This window comes from Pseudophryne corroboree, chromosome 6 (genome assembly GCF_028390025.1).
Source record: "Pseudophryne corroboree isolate aPseCor3 chromosome 6, aPseCor3.hap2, whole genome shotgun sequence".
Taxonomy (NCBI): domain Eukaryota; kingdom Metazoa; phylum Chordata; class Amphibia; order Anura; family Myobatrachidae; genus Pseudophryne; species Pseudophryne corroboree.
Window position 1 is genome coordinate 136,848,339 of NC_086449.1, and position 24,959 is coordinate 136,873,297.

The window sequence follows — 24,959 nt, forward strand, 5'->3', positions numbered from 1 at the left end:
GCAGTCCAGTTCCTGATAGTCAGATTGAAGATGTCAGTGTTGAAGTACACCAGGATGAGGAGGATATGGGTGTTGCTGGCGCTGGGGAGGAAATTGACCAGGAGGATTCTGATGGTGAGGTGGTTTGTTTAAGTCAGGCACCCGGGGAGACACCTGTTGTCCGTGGGAGGAATATGGCCGTTGACATGCCTGGTGAAAATACAAAAAAAAATCAGCTCTTCGGTGTGGAAGTATTTCACCAGAAATGCGGACAACATTTGTCAAGCCGTGTGTTCCCTTTGTCAAGCTGTAATAAGTAGGGGTAAGGACGTTAACCACCTCGGAACATCCTCCCTTATACGTCACCTGCAGCGCATTCATAATAAGTCAGTGACAAGTTCAAAAACTTTGTCCGACAGCGGAAGCAGTCCACTGACCAGTAAATCCCTTCCTCTTGTAACCAAGCTCACGCAAACCCCCCTACCAACTCCCTCAGTGTCAATTTCCTCCTTCCCCAGGAATGCCAATAGTCCTGCAGGCCATGTCACTGGCAATTCTGACGAGTCCTCTCCTGCCTGGGATTCCTCCGATGCATCCTTGCGTGTAACGCCTACTGCTGCTGGCGCTGCTGTTGTTGCTGCTGGGAGTCGATGGTCATCCCAGAGGGGAAGTCGTAAGCCCACTTGTACTACTTCCAGTAAGCAATTGACTGTCCAACAGTCCTTTGCGAGGAAGATGAAATATCACAGCAGTCATCCTGCTGCAAAGCGGATAACTGAGGCCTTGACAACTATGTTGGTGTTAGACGTGCGTCCGGTATCCGCCGTTAGTTCACAGGGAACTAGACAATTTATTGAGGCAGTGTGCCCCCGTTACCAAATACCATCTAGGTTCCACTTCTCTAGGCAGGCGATACCGAGAATGTACACGGACGTCAGAAAAAGACTCACCAGTGTCCTAAAAAATGCAGTTGTACCCAATGTCCACTTAACCACGGACATGTGGACAAGTGGAGCAGGGCAGGGTCAGGACTATATGACTGTGACAGCCCACTGGGTAGATGTATGGACTCCCGCCGCAAGAACAGCAGCGGCGGCACCAGTAGCAGCATCTCGCAAACGCCAACTCTTTCCTAGGCAGGCTACGCTTTGTATCACCGCTTTCCAGAATACGCACACAGCTGAAAACCTCTTACGGCAACTGAGGAAGATCATCGCGGAATGGCTTACCCCAATTGGACTCTCCTGTGGATTTGTGGCATCGGACAACGCCAGCAATATTGTGTGTGCATTAAATATGGGCAAATTCCAGCACGTCCCATGTTTTGCACATACCTTGAATTTGGTGGTGCAGAATTTTTAAAAAAACGACAGGGGCGTGCAAGAGATGCTGTCGGTGGCCAGAAGAATTGCGGGACACTTTCGGCGTACAGGCACCACGTACAGAAGACTGGAGCACCACCAAAAACTACTGAACCTGCCCTGCCATCATCTGAAGCAAGAAGTGGTAACGAGGTGGAATTCAACCCTCTATATGCTTCAGAGGTTGGAGGAGCAGCAAAAGGCCATTCAAGCCTATACAATTGAGCACGATATAGGAGGTGGAATGCACCTGTCTCAAGTGCAGTGGAGAATGATTTCAACGTTGTGCAAGGTTCTGATGCCCTTTGAACTTGCCACACGTGAAGTCAGTTCAGACACTGCCAGCCTGAGTCAGGTCATTCCCCTCATCAGGCTTTTGCAGAAGAAGCTGGAGACATTGAAGGAGGAGCTAACACGGAGCGATTCCGCTAGGCATGTGGGACTTGTGGATGGAGCCCTTAATTTGCTTAACAAGGATTCACGGGTGGTCAATCTGTTGAAATCAGAGCACTACATTTTGGCCACCGTGCTCGATCCTAGATTTAAAACCTACCTTGGATCTCTCTTTCCGGCAGACACAAGTCTGCTGGGGTTGAAAGACCTGCTGGTGAGAAAATTGTCAAGTCAAGCGGAACGCGACCTGTCAACATCTCCTCCTTCACATTCTCCCGCAACTGGGGGTGCGAGGAAAAGGCTCAGAATTCCGAGCCCACCCGCTGGCGGTGATGCAGGGCAGTCTGGAGCGACTGCTGATGCTGACATCTGGTCCGGACTGAAGGACCTGACAACGATTACGGACATGTCGTCTACTGTCACTGCATATGATTCTCTCAACATTGAAAGAATGGTGGAGGATTATATGAGTGACCGCATCCAAGTAGGCACGTCACACAGTCCGTACTTATACTGGCAGGAAAAAGAGGCAATTTGGAGGCCCTTGCACAAACTGGCTTTATTCTACCTAAGTTGCCCTCCCACAAGTGTGTACTCCGAAAGAGTGTTTAGTGCCGCCGCTCACCTTGTCAGCAATCGGCGTACGAGGTTACATCCAGAAAATGTGGAGAAGATGATGTTCATTAAAATGAATTATAATCAATTCCTCCGCGGAGACATTGACCAACAGCAATTGCCTCCACAAAGTACACAGGGAGCTGAGATGGTGGATTCCAGTGGGGACGAATTGATAATCTGTGAGGAGGGGGATGTACACGGTGATATATCGGAGGATGATGATGAGGTGGACATCTTGCCTCTGTAGAGCCAGCTTGTGCAAGGAGAGATTAATTGCTTCTTTTTTGGGGGGGGTCCAAACCAACCCGTCATATCAGTCACAGTCGTGTGGCAGACCCTGTCACTGAAATGATGGGTTGGTTAAAGTGTGCATGTCCTGTTTATACAACATAAGGGTGGGTGGGAGGGCCCAAGGACAATTCCATCTTGCACCTCTTTTTTCTTTTATTTTTCTTTGCGTCATGTGCTGTTTGGGGAGGGTTTTTTGGAAGGGACATCCTGCGTGACACTGCAGTGCCACTCCTAGATGGGCCCGGTGTTTGTGTCGGCCACTAGGGTCGCTTATCTTACTCACACAGTCAGCTACCTTATTGCGCCTCTTTTTTTCTTTGCGTCATGTGCTGTTTGGGGAGGGTTTTTTGGAAGGGACATCCTGCGTGACACTGCAGTGCCACTCCTAGATGGGCCCGGTGTTTGTGTCGGCCACTAGGGTCGCTTATCTTACTCACACAGTCAGCTACCTCATTGCGCCTCTTTTTTTCTTTGCGTCATGTGCTGTTTGGGGAGGGTTTTTTGGAAGGGACATCCTGCGTGACACTGCAGTGCCACTCCTAGATGAGCCCGGTGTTTGTGTCGGCCACTAGGGTCGCTTATCTTACTCACACAGTCAGCTACCTCATTGCGCCTCTTTTTTTCTTTGCGTCATGTGCTGTTTGGGGAGGGTTTTTTGGAAGGGCCATCCTGCGTGACACTGCAGTGCCACTCCTAGATGGGCCCGGTGTTTGTGTCGGCCACTAGGGTCGCTTATCTTACTCACACAGTCAGCTACCTTATTGCGCCTCTTTTTTTCTTTGCGTCATGTGCTGTTTGGGGAGGGTTTTTTGGAAGGGACATCCTGCGTGACACTGCAGTGCCACTCCTAGATGGGCCCGGTGTTTGTGTCGGCCACTAGGGTCGCTTATCTTACTCACACAGCGACCTCGGTGCAAATTTTAGGACTAAAAATAATATTGTGAGGTGTGAGGTATTCAGAATAGACTGAAAATGAGTGTAAATTATGGTTTTTGAGGTTAATAATACTTTGGGATCAAAATGACCCCCAAATTCTATGATTTAAGCTGTTTTTTAGGGTTTTTTGAAAAAAACACCCGAATCCAAAACACACCCGAATCCGACAAAAAAAATTCGGTGAGGTTTTGCCAAAACGCGGTCGAACCCAAAACACGGCCGCGGAACCGAACCCAAAACCAAAACACAAAACCCGAAAAATTTCCGGCGCTCATCTCTAGCTCTTACTCAGCCTGCAGTCGCAGATAAATAGCACGTCCAATGGTTGCGATGTTCAACCAGAACTGCGGTTGCATCGGAGTGTACAGATTTAATTTGGTTTTGAAAATGTCAGGGATCGACCTCACATTGTGTTTAGAACAGGGGTGGGGAACCTTTGGCCCTCCAGCTGTTGTTGAACTACAGATCCCAGCATGCCCTGCAACAGTTTTAGCATGGCCAAAGAGCAAAACTGTAGCAGGTCATGCTGGTATGTCCAGTGTCGGACTGGGGCATGAAGGGCCCACCGGGGGGATGCTGTTGTAGGGGCCCATGCTTAAGGGTGTGGCCAGGCTCCAGTGGGGGCGTGGCCAGCCACCACAGAGGTTTGGCTAACCATTACAGAGTACATGTGCTGTGCCTCTGGATAAATATATAATAAAACCTATTCTTGTGAAGTATTATGAGCGGGATGTACTAAGCGGAAAATGCGGTAAACCCCCTGTTTACCGCATTTTCCTGATGTACTAACCCACGTCCGGCAGGTCAGCGCCGCGGCGGGGTTCGCCAGCTTTAGCTGGCGATAGTCCATAGAAGCCTATGGGCTTCTCTCCGCGGCGCTGTGTGAGGGATCCGATCGGATCCCTCCCAGCATGCCCTGCGGCCGCCCCCGTCACCCCGCGCATGCGCAGACTGACTCCTGGGGCCGAATCCCGGAAATCAGGCTGCCGCTGCGCATCGCGGAGGACAGCTCTTATCGGAAGAGCTGTCCTCCGCAATGCTGATCGCATATGTTAGTACATATGCGATCAGCATCGTGGCGCAGGGCGGCGATGGGCGGCGATGTACATTAGTACATCCCGCCCAATGTATCATATGTATAATGCATAATTCAAGTGCACTAGCATAGAGTCTGGAACCTGATCCCTAAAGAAGGAGGAGGGCCCACAGGCAATAGGGCCTACCGGGGGTTTCCCCTGTTCCCCTGTGGGCCAGTCCGCCCCTGGGTATGTCTAGTTCAACAACAGCTGAAGGGCCAAAGGTTCCCCACCCCCGGTTTAGAAGGCCAAACTAGCAACACACAGAGATATCTGGGGTTGAGATGGATGGGATATAGAGGAGGTGTACTTCGTGAGCACTGTGGATCTGACAGGTGTATTTTGCAATGGAGGAAGGGAGAGTAAATTTAGCTTTCCGCACACAGAGTCCTCACCATGCTATTGGCACACACACTTCAATTGTATTGCAGGCTACGTCATTGTGATATCGTCTATACAGGGCATTTACGCACATGAGCTTCTAAGCAATACAATAGAGCTATGAGGAGAGCCAGGGGAAAGACAGGGGGGGACAGAAGTCAGTCTGAGCGGAGCCAGAGGGTTTGAGGTAATCCCCATCCCTCCCTCTCCTTCCTGAATGCAGAGTCCAGTGGGAGCAAGGAGTCAGGAAGTGCTGGCTCAGCACCAGTAACTCACACTTCACACACTCAGACTGTTACTCACCACTCTGGTAAAGGATTTTGTCTGGTCGCTATGGACTACCACACTATCATTGTATTTAACATCATTGAACTTTTCTAGTTATAATGAATACAATATGACATGGTTAAAAAAATGTATTTATTAATTTGTGCTAATGGTCCTAATTAATCAGTGAACTATTCTTACCAGTCATTAGCTTTCATGCTTTTTTTAAATTGTAAGCTCTTTTGAACAAAATACTGTACGTTTCACCAACTTTGTTGGTCAGTAAGTAAAGCCCTACACATATAATTATGTGTACATGACTGGGGTGTTTAACCCAACTTATATATACTTGTGCGGTGTGTGTGAATGGATCTACAAGTGCCAAAATCCTATGTCCTGAGGGCACTGCATTGTCATATCTTATACTATGCATATTTTCCCATAATGCACTTGCTTATGCTCCTGTGAAAGGTCTGTTCGTCCATTTCTACAGTATGTGGCTGTCAGACTGGGTCTTTCTGCGTCTGAGCTGTGTGAGGATGGCTAAAGGTTCTGAGGGTGGGATGTACTATGTTTTGCATCCCCGATGCGATACATCCCGCCACTTATCAAGTATATACTGGCATTAATAACGCCAGCACGTACCTAGAACTGTGATTAAAATCGCAAAGGACAGGTCTCCTGATAAGAGTTGTCCTTTGCAATAGAAGGACTTCTGGGTTTAGGACACATGCGAAGAGTGATATGTTCCGCAGAGTGGATCAGGGACAATGTGAAATGAAGCCCTTGGGCTTCTATTGGGGTATGCCACATAAAGATAGTGTTTCCCACTGGCACCAAGCTCTACAATGTATTGCATTCTGGAGCTTGGTACATATGGGACTTGGAAATACTGGATATTCAGAGTTTTGGATGCATTTCTGCCCTTAGTACATCCTGTCCAGAGGGTGAAAAGAAACATAACAGCTGCTATAGAAGTCACACGTGACAATATAGGATCTCATTTAGCCGTTCACAGACTTTTCTTGAGATTTTATAGTTGAGATGTAAGACTAAACCTTTACTAACTGAAATGGCCAGACGCCATACAATAACATACCTCCCAACTGTCCCGATTTTCGCGGGACAGTCCCGTTTTTTGGGGACTGTCCCGCTGTCCCACCCGCGGGCAACAGTGTCCCGCGGTGGGGCAATTGGGAGGCTACTGCACTCGCTGCTCTGCTAAGCACACGCGCACAGCGTCTATTCAGTGCAGACAGAGGGAGAGAGGGCATGCCAGCAGCTCACAGAGCGCTGGGCATGCCCCCTCAGTGACGAAATCGGGGCGTGGCTCGCGATCGTGGGTCCTCCGCGAAGCCATGCCCCCTTTTCATAGGCCATGCCCCCTTTTCGGGGAGCGTGTGTCCCTCTTCATAGGTGGACAAAGTTGGGAGGCATGCAATAAGGATTTGCTGCTATAGTGGGTGGGATACACTAGAATGCAGAACTCATTCCGCCTCACATCGCATCATCATCGCATCAGTACTAATCCCATATGCACTAACATATGCGATTAGTACTGCAAAGGACAGCTCTTCTGATAAGAGCTGCCCTTTGCGATGCGCTCCCACTGGTATCAGCCCCGGGAGTCCATCTGCAGATGTGCAGAGTGATGGTGCAGCAGCGGGGCATGCTGGGAGGGATCTGATCGGATCTTTCTCACAGCACAGGGGGTCATTCCGAGTTGTTCGCTCGTTGCCGATTTTCGCTATATTGCGATTAGTCGCTTACTGCGCATGCGCAAGGTTCGCAGAGCGCATGCGCTTAGTTATTTTACACAAAAGTTAGGTATTTTACTCACGGCATAACAAGGTTTTTTCATCGTTCTGGTGATCGTACTGTGATTGACAGGAAGTGGGTGTTTCTGGGCGGAAACTGGCCATTTTCTGGGAGTGTGCGAAAAAACGCTGGCTTTTCTGGGAAAAACGCGGGAGTGTCTGAAGAAACGGGGGAGTGTCTGGGCGAACGCTGGGTGTGTTTGTGACGTTAAACCAGGAACGAAACTGACTGAACTGATCGCAATGGCTGAGTAAATCTCGAGCTACTCAGAAACTGCTAAGAAATTTCTATTCGCTAATTCTGCTAATCTTTCGATCGCAATTCTGCTAAGCTAAGATACACTCCCAGAGGGCGGCGGCTTAGCGTGTGCAATGCTGCTAAAAGCAGCTAGCGAGCGAACAACTCGGAATGAGGGCCACAGTGCGGAAAGAAACCTATAGGCTTTTATAGGGTAGCTGGCGTTACTCTCCGCACCGAAGCCCAGGGATTGGTAAATGCAGTACCGCATTTTTCTCTTTTAGCGCATCCCGCTCAGTAACCGTTTAGTAGATTATTGTGTCAACTTTGTCACGTTCACTGTAGACATGTCGACATTTAGATCAAGTCTACACTTTGAATATGGACTCTCTAAGAGGGGTATTCAATTGTTTGAAAAGTCAGTTGGGTGTCTGTTTTTTCCTATCTAATAGACAGGAAAAAACAGACACCCAACCGACTTTTCAAACATTTGAATTACACCCTAAATGTCTAGTTGCCCTGCCCGATTTTTAAAGGCCAAAATGTGCGCTGCCCTTTTAGTGGCACCCTTCTAAAACAGCCTGCCCATTGCCATGTTGCCACCGCGTGAATAGATGCATGCGCACACCCGCACACGGCATCTATTCACATTAAAGGGAAAGCTTGGGGGAGCCCAGCACCTCTGTAACATGTTGGGAATGCTCCCATTAGTCACACTGAAGGGAGGACATGCCCTCATTAGTGGTGCTGACGGCTGGGCACGGCTTCATTAGTGATGCTGATGGGGCTGCACAACCCCCAAAAGTCAGGGGCAAATGCAGAATTTCTACAAGGGTATTTCCAAATGCATTCCACAATCTCGTGCTCCACGGGACATTGGAGCAAGTGCGGGAGTCTGGGATAGTTGTTGACGAACCTAGCACCGACCCTGGTATCGGTTACATGACCTCCAGCATCCTGGCTACCGGTATGCTGAACGCAACCCAATAGAACCTGTAGGAGACAGAATTGCAACATTATAAGCACACATTCTCCCACTTCATGGTAAGGCTCCTGCCTCTTCTTCCTGACAGCTACTCTCTGGTCCAACAGGTTCACAGGTGTATTAATTACTCAATAGCACATTTTAGAAGGTCCACAGGTGGAGCTAATTATTTCACTTGCGATTCTGTGAGGAGACCTGGAAAACATGCACTGTGTGGGGTCGAGGATCAAGTTTGAGAACCAGTGCCCTAAGGCATCGAGCATTCCCGAATCCCCGTGGTAACGAGCATGGATCCCAGTGCATAAAACCCCTGGCAAAAAGCTTGACACAGCACGTGAAACCTCGGGCAACACGCATGAAACCCATGGAAACGCGCAGGTAAAAATAAATAAAAAACCAGCCCTAGGAGGTTTGACCAAATTCCAAAAAGTCAACACTGAAGGGGTTAAGGGTTCCACCGCTGGCCATAATAGCAATGAGTTTTCCCCTGCCTTCCCGCCTGTCCATTTTGAGCAGTGTGATAAGACTGGTCCAGACTGAAGGAATTTATATGGGAAAAATATGTCAACTTCAGTTTTGTACGAACCGATTTCCCAGCGGGACCGACCATTTTGAGGTGTGAAGTCCCACCGATGCAATTTTCCAGTACAGCTTATATTTCACTTCCTGCACTGCATTTGTAAATTTACATTTTGCAGAATGATTAGAGCTGGGATAACAATGGTAAGTTCATTTTGCAAATCAGCAGCCATTTTCCCGGAGTTTCGCTCATGCGCACTAGACTCTGGGACATTGCTAGACTTTCCTAGTGCCCACTGCCCAGAGTCTCTGCGCTGCTGGCTAGAGAGGTGGGGACACAGACAAAAACTGCACACGGGCCCCCTCCTCTCAATATGCCCCTGTCTGGAAATGAGGCCAAATTCAACACTGCAAAAAAAATTCTGAGTTAAGGCTATATGCCTATGAAATTAGTTTTTTCTTCATACACCGTCTGTTGCTTTCTCAAAAATTGGACAGAGGAGATACAGATACTCAAGCAGAAATCATCAGCTCCTATGGACTATGGGGGATATTCCGACCCGATCGCTCGCTGCAGTTTGTCGCAGCGCAGCGATCGGGTCAGAACTGCACATCCGCCGGTGCCGCAGTGCGCCGGCGCATGGCAGTCGTCGTTGCCTAGCGATCGCCTCTGAGACAAAGACTGGGCGGGAGGGGGCTGGACGGCGGCGTTAAGGGGGAGCGGTCCGGCCAACGCAGGCGTGGCCGGACCGTTGGGGGGGGGCTGCGTCGGCTGCGTGACGTCTCACGCAGCCGCTTCGGCCAGCGGCAGCGACAAACAACTCCCGTCCAGCCGCAGGAGCTGCGCTTGCCGGGAGTTACTCCAGAAATACAAAAGCATCGCCGCTGTGCGATGCTTTTTTATTTGTGCGGGGGCAGCCGGACTGACATGCGGGGCGGACTAGCCCTGTGCTGGGCGTCCCCCCGCATGTCAGGGAAGATGATCGTAGCTGTGCTAAATTTAGCACAGCTACGATCAACTCGGAATGACCCCCTATGCACATGGACTGTCTTAAAGAGACAAGATCCTCCTGTCTTAAACCACCATTGCATCCCGATATATGAAAGAAAAGTTACCGCGCAGCTGACTTGGGCCTAAAGTTCCACTTTCATCTACTTTTGTAAAAATTACAAAGCATAAAACGCCATAATATAAAGAAGTAAAAAAAAATAATAATATGAAAATGTTTGAATATTTCAATATAAAAAATGCTTTATTTAATCAGTAATGTGTTGTGGTACCACTAATAGGCCCTACACACTGGGCGATAATACTGAAAGATATGAACGATCTCGTTCATTAATGTCGTTCATATCTTTCAGTGTGGAGGCACCAGCGATGAACGATGCACGGCCCCGCGCTCGTTCATCACTGGTGCCCCGTCGCTTGTGCAGGCAGGCCAATATGGACAATCTCGTCCATATTAGCATGCAGCGCTATGGAGCTGGGTGATGGGGGGAGTGAAGAAACTTCACTCCGCCCGTCACTGCCCCCCCTCTGCCGCCGGATCGCCCGTCGGCCGTATTCGCCGTCGGGCAGCTCGGCAGCGGATCGTGCTGTGTGTAGGGCCCTTAAGTGATAGGTAGACTACAACAGTACTAACAATACCAAACAGTACCAATAGGAACTAGCCAATAAGAAGAAATTCTCTCAGGTGAAAACAACCATTTTCACAGCTAGAATGCAACTCAATCTATTCCTCATGCGCTAACACCTGCTGCCAGTACAACAGGCTGCATGGCTAAACCAGAGCAGTGCAAGCAAAAGCATTAAAGCACACATCACGTTTCATGTATTACCAGTATTATCACAGATTCTCTGTGAGCAAGCACTGAGGGATTCCCCCATCCTGCCTGACGTCAGCGATTTGCAAACACCATGCTGTACTGCGGGCGGGAGGGAGTGTGGAACCAGTCTCAGCAAGCTTCTAATCTGCTTACACAATGACTCCTTCATGAGACTATCTACCTTTATCCTGGAGACACAAGGAAACAACTTCCACCCCCACTCATTTCCAGTCAGACAAGGATACTAACTAACCTTGAAGTATTTCTCTCACTATTAAACAGATTTTTGTGGAAAACCTGCATTAATTTCCCCCAAATATATGAAGATATGTCAGAGATATCTACTGCGGTGCCGCTCCAGATATCATCGGGTACAGGGGGTACCATTAAGGATCTGGACCCCGGTGGCAGTACTGCGATAAAATGATGGTGAGACAACAGAACTGCCCTCAGTCCTGTGCACAATTGCATACTGCTTGTTACCATAATAGAGGAAGCATGTGGGGTCATCAAGAGTGGTGATGGGCCCAGGTACTGGAAGTGTGGCCAAATCGAGGCAGGCGTGGCCATGTTCCCTACCCAAAAAATGTTATAAAATACTATGCGTGGGGCCGCTTTGCGTGCTGGAAAGGGGGCAGATCCAGGGGGGGCATCAGTGCAACCCCCCTCCCCCACTACATAACATTGCTGGCATAACAGGCAGGGAAAGAGGAGGCTCAATGGACCCCCCGCAGTCCAGCACACAGCAACACTGTGTGTCATATATATTTGGGGGACAGACAGGGTCAGACCGGGGATCTGAGGAAATCCCCAGTGGGCCCACTCCGCCCTCGAGTATACCTGTGCTGTGGCCAGCCGATGGCGGCGCCATCTTCCTGGTGATACCTTCAGGAAGATGGCGTCGTACATAGAAAGCAAAGACTCTGGCACTGTGTCGGGGATCAAGTAAGGTAGAAAGCGGGTGCCCTCCCTGCACGGTAACACCCACTTTATTAAGCCACGCCCGTGCCCGGGGCTCGGCTTGGCTCTCAATGGCTGTGAGTGGGCACCACTGATTTGTAGCCACACCCTCTATCATCTTCCTCTCAGTATCATCTCTATGCAGTTTTAGTAGCTTTTACTGCTTACCACATATGCACCAAGCTCCGGAATGCATTACATGCCTATGGGCTTCTTTTCGCATTTCCTCCCTGGGAGGGATCAAATGTGAACCCTCCCAGCACCCCCCGTATCATGAAGGGAGTTTATGTCTGCATTTATAATGCAGTGTCCACATCCTGAATGTCAACATCCAAACTAATATTGTTGTTCTGGTGAGAGTCTCTGTGTTGGTCCATCCAGGCATTCACTCCTAGACAGTGTTCTCCTTCTCGCTGGTACTCACACTCGGGTAAAATATGAATCCGTGAGGGAACTATTTGCTTCTAGGGACACCTGAGTGAGTCCCTCACCATAAGCCAGAAGAAAAATGGAAAGGCCTTCTCCCAGCAATTACCCCGAACACTACCACACGGGGAGTATGTGAAGGTATGCACCCTCCTGTTTTCTCACGCAGGCACATGGTGCCTGCCTGCTGTTGGTCAGCTATCCGGATCTGGGGAGTCCCCACTTCTGGGTGTGATATAGAAGATCTACAGTTATTAGGTCTAAAGTCATTAGGTTGACCCCATATGGTCTACATGCATTAGGTCGACATGGACTAAAGGTCGACATATAAAAGGTCAACACAGGACAAAGTCGACAGTACAAAAGGTAGACAGGTTCAAAAAGTCAACATGGACATGGTCGACACATTTTTATTATTTTTTGCATTTTTGGGGTTACTTTTAGTTTGGGATGGTTTTTCCATCTGGGGCCACTGTTTGTAGAAATGCTTCGCTCGCCACGCTTTGGGCATGGTGTCTTGCTCTACTCGACACAAGGTTACTAAAGGTTAAGATTTGTGACATAGATAGTCAAGAATGGAAAAAGTAAAAAAAAACGTTAAAAAAGTGTTGACTAAATGCGTGTTGACCATTTGAATCTGTTGACCTTTTTCAGGGTCGACCTTTCATATGTCAACCTTTTGTCCATGTTGACTTTTTGTCAGTGTCGGCTTAATGCATGTTGACTATATGGTGTCGACCTATTGACTATGGATCTAGACATTGTATAGTCCCACCACTTCTGCAGCTGCATAAGAACATGAGGCTCCTTTTACCCTAATGATGGAAGCTCTCTATGAAAGGAAAGTTATACATCTGACTTGCTGATGTACAGTACAATACGGGAATGCATAGAATGCTGAATAATCATCTCACTTTATTGTGCACGGACAAAGATCACCAGGCCGAGCTGGTAATTGTGACACAATGATAAAAAACACATTCTTTTACATGGACTTTACATGACATCATTTATGCTCTTTAAAAACAAAACTGTAAAAGAGAGCTATAAAGCAGGACGTCATACACTTTCTTTGTGAAGAGACACTTAACAGCTTATTAAAAACCTTCCCTCACTTTCACAAGCCACGTAGTCAGAGTGAGATGACATACCTTTACTGTATGAAAGATTGTGGCTGTTGCCAGAGCTGTAACGGATTGGTCGGACGATGCCAGGGCCTAGGAGACTACACTATTGCTGCTGCTATGTGGCACCTCCTTGTGAATGGCAGCCTAGCGAACCCCTGCAGAGCTGTCCAGAATTACCAGGGTGTTGCACTGGGATGGTGGTCGTTAGGTCGACAAGCATTAGGTCGACATACATTGGGCCGACGTGGTCACTAGGTCGACATGTACTAGGTCAACATGCAAAATGGACGACATCAGATTTTCACAATTTTTTTTTTTCATTTTTTTGACCTTTTTCATACTTAACGATCCACGTGGACTACAATTGGGAACGGTAACCTGTGTCGAATGCAGCGGTAGCGGAGCGAGGCACCTTGCCCGAAGCATGGCGAGCGAAGCGAGCTATGCGAGGGGACGTGGTGCACTAATTAGGGTAGCCCGTCACTTTTCGAAGAAAACGACACCAAAAACTCATGTTGATCTTTTTCCATGTCAACCTTGTACATGTCGACCTAATGACGATGTTGACCTAATGACCATGTCGACCTAACGCATGTCGACCTTCAGTGGTTGACCCAATGCATGTCGACGTAATGAACCACACCCGTTGCACTGCTCTCTGTGGCCCCGGAGCACATCATGCCGGCTGCTGCCGCTATTATTACAATGAGTCCGTCCACGCATGAAATTCCCACGAGCCTACTGTCCACCTAACAGTGGGCGTTCTTTGTATTAAATAGGGCTTAAGCCTTAATGTCCAGTGCCCATAATAAACAATACTAATATCCTTACAGAGCACATTAATTGCAATATAAAAACAATTACCAATAATATTTTACAATGCAATATATTATGGATTATGAATGCATTCTTGGGGGGTATCCATTAGCTCCGACATTTTCGGAGCTATCGAATTCACCCCCCTGCATATTCAATTGTGCCCGCTTTCACCCGTTTTTAAGGCATTTTTGCCAATGTCTTTTCACTTCTTTTTTGTTTAGTGAAAAGGCACTGGCGAAAAATGCCTCAAAATCTGTGATAAACAGCCCGCGTTTTTGCCGGCGCAGGTGTGAAAACACGTGGTTTCGCTGATCCACATGTTTTTTGCACCTGCCGAATTTTTCACTTAGGTGAAAAAATGGCTCTGCTATTTAATAGGGCGAATCCCCATTCGTCCTAAAAAATAAAGAAAAAAGCATTTTTTTCACCTAGGCGAATAAATGGCCCTAATTGAAAACCCCCCATAAACATGCAGAAGCACAGTTTATTTTAATGCCGAGATAGGACCTATACCCCCCGGGCCCTTCTCAGTGGGCCGCATACAGCTGAGCTGGTTGAGTAACAATATGAAGTAATGGGTCAAATGTAACAATTTGAAAGTGGGTGGACCCAAGTGCTTGGAGGGCTGCATTAGGCTTACAGGACGTATTTTGCCCTTATCCACCTCTAGTTTAAAGATTGTTTTTTCCTTTAAATGAATTGCCACTTTAAATCTAGTGACTATCTTGCTGGAAACGCTGCGGCTCCCACTAAACATGGGCTATTACATTTGGCCCATTACTTTCCACACTGACTTACAATTCCCTCCTTCCTGAGGAGCAATTAGACTTTCATTCGGGTTGGGTATGGTATCCTGGTGGCCGGGATCCCGGCTGCTAGAATGTCGGCAGCGGGGCGAGCGTTACAAGTCCCCTTGTGGGCTCAGTGGCTCTCTGCACTTTCCAAAGGTTCTATTCCCACTCTATGGGTGTCGTGGACACCCACAAGTGGGAATAGCCCTGGCGCAGCTGTCGGCATTCTAAGTAGTTGGGATCCCGGCGTCAGTATTCTGATCGCCGGGATCTCGACTGCCAGGACATTAACTACATCCCTTTCATTCCTATAATCTACTCTGAATGCAGCTGCTAGGCTAAATTTCCCTTTAACAAATTCTTCTACCGCTGCTTTGCTCTGTCATCCCCACATTGTCACCATTCACCTGTATTTTACCATCCTAACTATAAATAAAATACTAAAATATAAAACCATAAACAAATCGACAACAAGTCAACCCCTATTCTCTCATTCACGGACACAGGACTTTTTCAGACTGCACTCCGTGCGCGGAATTCCCTCCCTTCTACACAAAGACTTTCCTCTAGCCTCCAAACCTTTAATCATCCTGGACGTTCACCTCTGCCAGCATCTTACCAAATTTCCAAACTACCCTCCTAACCATCTTAAACTATTTTACATGAATACAACCCATCTCATTCTAGCCTCACACCCAGAAACCAACGTTATTGTGACTGGATCACAAAGTTCCATGTAACACATTTTACATTACAATCTGTCTGTACCAATATGCACTATGTGAGACTTATCCTCATGTATCGACCTCCCATTTTCTTGTACAGTGTGAGCTAGTGAGCAGGGCCCTCTCTCCTGTCTGCAAATACCCAGTCTCGTTTTATTACTGCGATTGCCCCTTGTAACACGCACACCTTCACCATAGACACTACAGGCGGGCGCAACCATCCTCTCCTCTCCAGGACTGAGCTTTCATATGGCTCCGCCTCCTCACCTAATTCATATCATGCCAGACTGTCAGTGGGTGAGGAGGCGGAGCCACGAATCAACCAGACACGCTGGCTCCTACAAATTGTGGACTATTACAGCTGCAGAACTTTTCTATTACAGATATTTTTTTTTTTCAGTATTGGATATTAACTACAATTTCACAGAAATTAATATTGCAGAGAAAAATCAAAATTAATTTGTGACACTAAAACCTTTGCTTTCTAAAGACCTCTGAAGTGTGTTTATCAATACCATAACTAGACATTTCTAGTGCCGTGTGCAAGAAATGGCATAAGCACCCCCCACCCCCCTTATTTAAAATTGTGCCAGTGTCAAAAATATAGGGGCGTGGCTTCATGGGGAAAGGGTGTGGCCACAAAATAATACCAATTCATACTACAGTGCACAGTAGTCTCCATTATTCAAATCATAGTAGCGCCACTACACCAGGTAGAGCCCCCTTTTACACATTACGTCAGGTAGAGCCTCCTTTTTACACATTACGGCCTGCAAAGTCCCCTTTTACACATTACTGCAGGCAGAGTCCCCGTTTACACATTACGGCAGGCAAAGTCCCCTTTTACACATTACAGCAGGCAGAGTCCCCTTTTACACATTACGGCAGGTACAGCCTCCTTTTACACATTATGGCAGGCAGAGTCCCCTTTTTACACATTACAGCAAGTAGAGTCCCCCATTTTACACATTACGGCAGGTAGAGTCCCCCTTTTTACACATTACGACAGGCATATGCATTGTGTGCCACCTAGTTACGGCCCTGGATAAATAGATAGATAGATATACAGTAAGAAGCATATCTAGAGAGGAGGGGACCCATGTGCAGTCTCTGGGTGTGGGCCAGAGGCGTCACTAGGGTTGGTGTCACCCGGTGTGGTAACTCATGGTGTCACCCCCCCATGGACCTCCTCCCATATCACACCACACACATCCTTAGTAATGTTTTTGTACTAGTTTTACTTGTAAATCATAATTCCTGTATATCACTGAATGCGATGGCAATAGTAGTGACATAGGACCCTAATCAGGTTGGTTTGCATATTCTGCTAAAAAGTAGTATCTGCAATCGTTTCTGCAGCATGCTGGGGGCTGTCCAGCATGCTAATTGGCATCCAGCGATGCGATCGCAAAATAATTGAGATCCCATCGCTGAAGCAGAAACTAAGGATGACCCCCTGCAGACGTAGCTAGGCTGCGTATTCAGGCGATGAACCGCCAATTTTTGTGTTGTAGTGGGCGCGTGTGATGTCACGTAGCCGCCCCCAAAAAGCTCTGACCCCCTTTTGCAGCTACGCCTGCCCCCAATGCCCGCCGCCAGTGGCGTAATTAGACATTTTAGTGCTGTGTGCAAAATAGGGCATTGGTGCCAACCTGCACGCAAAACAGTGACAGGGCGCGCCGTAGGCGCGCGCAAAAAATATAGGGGCGTGGCTTCATGGGAAGGGGTGTGGCCACAAAATAATAACGATTCATATTACATGGCACAGTAGTCTCCATTATTCAAATTACGCCGCACAGTAGCGCCACTACACCAGGTAGAGCCCCTTTTTACACATTACGGCAGACAGCGTCCCCCTTTTTACACATTACGGCAGACAGCATCCCCCTTTTTACACATTACGGCAGACAGAATAGATTATACTTACCATTTCTCCGCTGGCTCAGTCAGGCTCCTCGTTGCTGGCAGCTCCGGGTGCAGGGGAGAAGGAAGAGGAGGGAGGGGGAGGAGGGAGGGAGCCGCAGCAGTGCACTGTAATTGCTGGCGGTGCCGCTGCAGCTGTCCCTATCCTTCCGCATTGGCTGGCCGCCACTGCTGTGCATGCTGGGATGAGGGAAGCGCATCCCAACATTCACAGCAGCGGCAGCCAGCCTATGTGGAATGAGAGGGACAGCTGCAGCAGCGCTGCCACCAATTACATAGCGCTGCTGCGGCTCCTTCCCTCCACTCCCTCCCTCCTCTTCCTTCTCCGCTGCTCCCGCTGCTGCTCCTCTCCTCCTCAGGCACAGGCGGCTTGTAATGAGTCAACTTGACTCATTACAAGCTGCTGACTTTAGGGAATCGGGGCCGTTGCGCCCTCAGGGCGACTGCGCTGTGTGCCAGGCACACCTGACACACACATAGTTACGGCACTGCCCGCCGCTGTCAATGAAAGTGCAGTCGCATCCTTCAGGGATGCAAACGCGCTTTGATTGCATGCACACTGTTACCGTGGCATATTTTTGCAAAAATCACTCTATTGCGATTATTGCTAAAATGAAATGCGACCAGAATTAGGTCCATAAACAGCTAATGGGCCCTACACATTAGGCGATATAACTGCACGATATGAACGTTCTCGTACGTAGGCACCAGCGATGAACGATGTGCGGCCCCGCACTCGTTCATCATTGGTGCTGGGTCACTTATGCATGCAGGCCAATATGGACAATCTCGTCCATATTAGCATGCACTGCTATGGAGCCGGGTGACGTTATACCACACAGTACGAGCCGAAAATCACATGATAGCACACGGTATGAGCCAAAATCACATGATAGCACACGGTATGAGCCGAAAATCACATGATAGCACACGGTATGAGCCGAAATTCACATTATAGCACACAGAATGAGCCAAAATCACATGATAGCACACAGTATAAGCCAAAATCACATGATAGCACACAGAATGAGCCGAAAATCACATGATAGCACACAGAATGAGCCGAAAATCACATGATGGCACACAGAATGAGCCAAAATCACATGATAGCACACAGAATGAGCCAAAATCACATGATAGCACACAGAATGAGCCAAAATCACATGATAGCACACAGAATGAGCCAAAATCACATGATAGCACACAGAATGAGCCAAAATCACATGATAGCACACAGAATGAGCAGAAATTCACATTATAGCACACAGAATGAGCAGAAATTCACATTATAGCACACAGAATGAGCAGAAATTCACATTATAGCACACAGAATGAGCCAAAATCACATGATAGCACACAGAATGAGCCAAAATCACATGATAGCACACAGAATGAGCCAAAATCACATGATAGCACACAGAATGAGCCAAAATCACATGATAGCACACAGAATGAGCCAAAATCACATGATAGCACACAGAATGAGCCGAAATTCACATTATAGCACACGGTATGAGCAGAAATTCACATTATAGCACACAGAATGAGCCAAAATCACATGATAGCACACAGAATGAGCCAAAATCACATGATAGCACACAGAATGAGCCAAAATCACATGATAGCACACAGAATGAGCCGAAATTCACATTATAGCACACGGTATGAGCAGAAATTCACATTATAGCACACAGAATGAGCCAAAATCACATGATAGCACACAGAATGAGCCGAAATTCACATTATAGCACACAGTATGAGCCGAAAATCACATTATAGCACACAGAATGAGCCGAAAATCACATGATAGCACACAGAATGAGCCGAAAATCACATGATAGCACACAGAATGAGCCAAAATCACATGATAGCACACAGAATGAGCAGAAATTCACATTATAGCACACAGAATGAGCAGAAATTCACATTATAGCACACAGAATGAGCAGAAATTCACATTATAGCACACAGAATGAGCCAAAATCACATGATAGCACACAGAATGAGCCGAAATTCACATTATAGCACACGGTATGAGCAGAAATTCACATTATAGCACACAGAATGAGCCAAAATCACATGATAGCACACAGAATGAGCCAAAATCACATGATAGCACACAGAATGAGCCAAAATCACATGATAGCACACAGAATGAGCCGAAATTCACATTATAGCACACGGTATGAGCAGAAATTCACATTATAGCACACAGAATGAGCCAAAATCACATGATAGCACACAGAATGAGCCGAAATTCACATTATAGCACACAGTATGAGCCGAAAATCACATTATAGCACACAGAATGAGCCGAAAATCACATGATAGCACACAGAATGAGCCGAAAATCACATGATAGCACACAGAATGAGCCAAAATCACATGATAGCACACAGAATGAGCAGAAATTCACATTATAGCACACAGAATGAGCAGAAATTCACATTATAGCACACAGAATGAGCAGAAATTCACATTATAGCACACAGAATGAGCCAAAATCACATGATAGCACACAGAATGAGCCGAAATTCACATTATAGCACACGGTATGAGCAGAAATTCACATTATAGCACACAGAATGAGCCAAAATCACATGATAGCACACAGAATGAGCCAAAATCACATGATAGCACACAGAATGAGCCAAAATCACATTATAGCACACAGTATGAGCCGAAAATCACATGATAGCACACAGAATGAGCCGAAAATCACATGATAGCACACAGAATGAGCCAAAATCACATGATAGCACACAGAATGAGCCAAAATCACATGATAGCACACAGAATGAGCCAAAATCACATGATAGCACACAGAATGAGCCAAAATCACATGATAGCACACAGAATGAGCCGAAAATCACATGATAGCACACAGAATGAGCCAAAATCACATGATAGCACACAGAATGAGCCAAAATCACATGATAGCACACAGAATGAGCCAAAATCACATGATAGCACACAGAATGAGCCAAAATCACATTATAGCACACTGAATGAGCCAAAATTCACATTATACAACATACAGTAGATTTAGACAAGGGCCCTCATTCCGAGTTGTTCGCTCGGTATTTTTCATCGCATCGCAGTGAAAATCCGCTTAGTACGCATGCGCAATGTTCGCACTGCGACTGCGCCAAGTAACTTTACTATGTAGAAAGTATTTTTACTCACGGCTTTTTCTTCGCTCCGGCGATCGTAATGTGATTGACAGGAAATGGGTGTTACTGGGCGGATACACGGCGTTTCAGGGGCGTGTGGCTGAAAACGCTACCGTTTCCGGAAAAAACGCAGGAGTGGCCGGGGAAACGGTGGGAGTGCCTGGGCGAACGCTGGGTGTGTTTGTGACGTCAACCAGGAACGACAAGCACTGAAATGATCGCACAGGCAGAGTAAGTCTGGAGCTACTCTGAAACTGCTAACTCGTTTGTAATCGCAATATTGCGCGTACGTCGGTCGCAATTTTAAGAAGCTAAGATTCACTCCCAGTAGGCGGCGGCTTAGCGTGTGTAACTCTGCTACATTCGCCTTGCGAGCGAACAACTCGGAATGAGGGCCAAAATTCACATATGCCACACAGTATGATCCACAACTCAGGGCCAGGGAGATTGGCAGCAGGGACAGTGACAGGGAGAGGGACACAGGGAAGCAGGGTAAGAGTACCTAAGATGAGCAGCGGAGGACGAGGGCGGCGGCAGTGTGCAAAATGTGGCTGGCGCGGGTGAGGAGAATAGCAAGCCGCAAGAGCATCCTCACACTTCTCCCTCCTAGAATCCCGGCGGCGTGATGACGTTCAGACCCGGCCGCGGCGGAGTCCTCCTCTTCCAGCAGGGGGGAGGGGGGGGGGGGGATTGGGATGCGATCAAAACTGAGCCGCGGCGGAGTCTTCTTGTTTCAGGCGGGGGTATATGATTTTGCGGAGGGGCGATCGTAATGCAAATAGAGCACTGCAGTTACGATCGCACCCTCGCCGAATCAAAATCATATACCCCCGCCTGCAACAAAAAGACTCCGCCGCGGCTCAGTTTTGATCGCATCCCCCCCTAGCAGGTGCGAGTGCGGCTCTTGTTTGGTGTCACCCCACTGAAGGGTGACACCGGGGTGCGGGCGGCACCCCCCCGCACCCGCCACTGCCGGTAGCAGAGGTACAGATGGGGAAAGGAGCAGAGACAGACAAGCACACATGGAGGGGGAGAGGAGCACACGGCGCATGGGGGCAGAGTCACAGAGGGGGGGAAGGGGGGGGGGGAGTATCAGAGACACAGATGGGGAAAGTACCAAAGATATACAGACTGTACAGATATAGGAAAGTGAGCGAGGCACTTATGGGAAAGGGAACTGCGGCATAGAAGGGTTGAGGGGCAGAGGCACAGACGGAGGGGTGACAAAAACACAGCTGATATAGGTGAAAGGTTCACTTGGGTAAGTAGGAGCAGAGGCACACATGCGGATATAGGGAAAGAGTAACACATGGGTATACAGGGGAAGGAGGCACACATGGGGATACAGGGGAAAGAGGCACACATGGAGATACAGGGGAAAGAGGCACACATGGAGATACAGGGGAACACCTGGGGATTCAGGGGAAAGAGGCACACCTGGGGATACAGGGGAAAGAGGCACACCTGGGGATACAGGGGAAAGAGGCACACATGTGGATACAGGGGAAAGAGGCACACCTGGGGATACAGGGGAAAGAGGCACACATGTGGATACAGGGGAAAGAGGCACACCTGGGGATACAGGGGAAAGAGGCACACATGGAGATACAGGGGAAAGAGGCACACATGGAGATACAGGGGAACACCTGGGGATTCAGGGGAAAGAGGCACACCTGGGGATACAGGGGAAAGAGGCACACCTGGGGATACAGGGGAAAGAGGCACACATGTGGATACAGGGGAAAGAGGCACACCTGGGGATACAGGGGAAAGAGGCACACCTGGGGATACAGGGGAAAGAGGCACACCTGGGGATACAGGGGAAAGAGGCACACATGTGGATACAGGGGAAAGAGGCACACCTGGGGATACAGGGGAAAGAGGCACACATGTGGATACAGGGGAAAGAGGCACACCTGGGGATACAGGGGAAAGAGGCACACCTGGGGATACAGGGGAAAGAGGCACACCTGGGGATACAGGGGAAAGAGGCACACATGTGGATACAGGGGAAAGAGGCACACCTGGGGATACAGGGGAAAGAGGCACACCTGGGAATGTAGGGGAAGGAAGCATACCTGGGAAACTTGTGAGAGCTAGAAGAAGCAGGAGAAGGAGGAGAACAGAGGAGCAGCAGGAGACCTGGGGGCGGGGCAACATGCAGTGCAGTAAATATAACTGAAGAGAGGAAACTACTGAGCTAGTCGGGACTCGGGAGAGATTTAAGTGAATGCCCTGAGAGGCTGCTGCGACTGGAGAGTGGGGGAGGGGGGCACACAACCCCCATGCTGGTAACTACAACCTGCATGTAAAGATAAAATGCTGCCAGTGGGGCCACTAGCACTGATGATCCCAGCCCTGGGCTGCTTCCTCCTCACAGACATCTGCCTGCCTGCAGCCGCGATCATCAGCACAAGCATGGCCCCTGTACACAGTGACACTGTACTTCCCCCACACTTCTCAGCTGTACCTGCCGCCGGCCACTTCAATCAATCCTGCCCCTCAGCAATGCCAGCATTCGCCAGCTTGTAAATAGCTGCCCTCCGCCTTGCCCCACATAGCGCTGATGGGAGCCGCGCCTCTGAGGGGAGGGGACTCGGAGTGAAGAGTCTGAAGATCCGGCCAGGGGGATCGTGCTGACAGTCAGTGCCCCGTCCTGTGCTGTCATCTAGCTTGCCGCTGCCTGTCAGCTGTTGACAGGCGCAGAAAGCAGCGGAGCGCGGGGTGAGCTCCTATTGAGCCTGCAGCGCTTAGTGCCGGGGAAGAGGAGGTGTGGACGTCGCTGCTGACATGTCTATGTCAGTTCTTTTGATGGGATTAGGGTGCGGCTGGGAGTGCAGGGCTCTATTTGGTGTCACCCTATTGAAGGGTTACACCCGGGTGCGGGCCGCACCCCCCTCATGACGCCACTGGTGTGGGCCCTCTCCTCTCCCATCCCGTAGCTGGCAGAAGCACTGTTATTGCTCTATCTGAGCACTAGAGACTCTGGCACAGTGCCAGATTCTACAGCGCATGCGCAAGTCTCCGAAAAAATGGCGCTGCTGCCATTTTTTCGGAGACCTGCACATGCGCTGTAGACTCTGGCACTGTGCCAGAGTATCTAGTGCTCAGACAAAGTGCTAACAGCGCTGCTGCCAACTACGGTAACGGGAGAAGGGGGGGCCCATGCACGGACACCAGAAAGGTAAGTATAGAAGAAATGGGTGCAGTGTGTGCGGTGTGGGCCCCCTCTGGACCCAGGGGCAAGTGTGCACTGCACACACTGCACCCATTATAGATACGCCACTGTATACAGTAAGTAGGTAGATAGATAGATACTTACTGGCTGTCTCTACACTTGTTCAGGCTCCTCGGTGCAGCTGCTGGCAGATACCGGGCAGGAGAGGAGGAGGACTCACTTGGGAGCCGCAGCAGCACACTGTAATTGGTGGCGGCACTGCTGCAGCTGTCCCTCTCCTTCCACATTGGCTGGCCGCCACTGCTGTGAATGCCGTCTGTGATTCCCGCATCCCAGCATTCACAGCAGCAGTGACCAGCCAATGTGGAAGGAGAGGGACAGCTGCAGCGGTGCCGCCACCAATTACAGTGCGCTGCTGCGGCTCCCTAATCCCCTTCCCTCCTCCTCCTCCTCTTCTGCCCCCAGAGCTGCTCCTCTTCTCGCTTCGGTGCCATCATACACAGTTTGACTCATTACAATGCCACTGACTTTAGGCTCCTTGGAATGGGGATGCAGTTGATGAGGGCAGTTGTGCCCTCAGGTCGACTGCGCTGTGTGACCACACCGCTGGCACACACGTAGTTATGACCCTTGTGTTTATTCTCAGATAAGACGTAGGAACAAATATTTTCTGCGTTATGTATTTACTATTGCATTTATTAATTTACAGGCAAAAATTTTTACCTTTCATAACATACATAAAATGTATTCCATTTATTATTATTATTATTATTATTATTCTTAGGCATTGTACTGTTCCCCAAGGTGCCATTTAGTCTGCGCCACCTGTATGCAGAGCATGCTGGGAGTTTTAGCTCAGTTATTTTCGAAGAGCCACTGGCCAGAGAAATGACTTATAATCTCTGAACAACCTTCCTTTCACACCTCTCCCCCAGATCATGTAAGAGCTACTCCCAGGTAAGTACACACAGGGAGAAATATTTTGTTGATCGTCGGTGTGGTATTAGGGAGGAAACTGTTTGTTCAGCTGTGATGTTTCTGTGCCAGTCTCTCCCTCCTCCCCCTAATGCCTCCACCCAGCCGGCAAATCTCACATACTTACCAGCTCTGATCGCTGAGGTTAGGAAACTGTAAGGTTATGTGCAGTCG

The 24,959-nt window shown here is 48.7% G+C and overlaps 1 long non-coding RNA gene across 2 annotated transcripts in view; it reads right to left on the reverse strand.

Annotated features, from left to right (window-relative positions):
• The window catches only part of LOC134935051 (uncharacterized), an 88,173-nt gene extending 64,894 nt beyond the window's left edge, over nt 1–23,279 (reverse strand). For both annotated transcript variants that reach the window (XR_010179866.1, XR_010179865.1), the window contains exon 1: nt 23,103–23,279. This is a non-coding gene — a long non-coding RNA (uncharacterized LOC134935051). The remainder of the gene's footprint in view (nt 1–23,102) is intronic.
• Nucleotides 23,280–24,959: the final 1,680 nt, after the last annotated feature.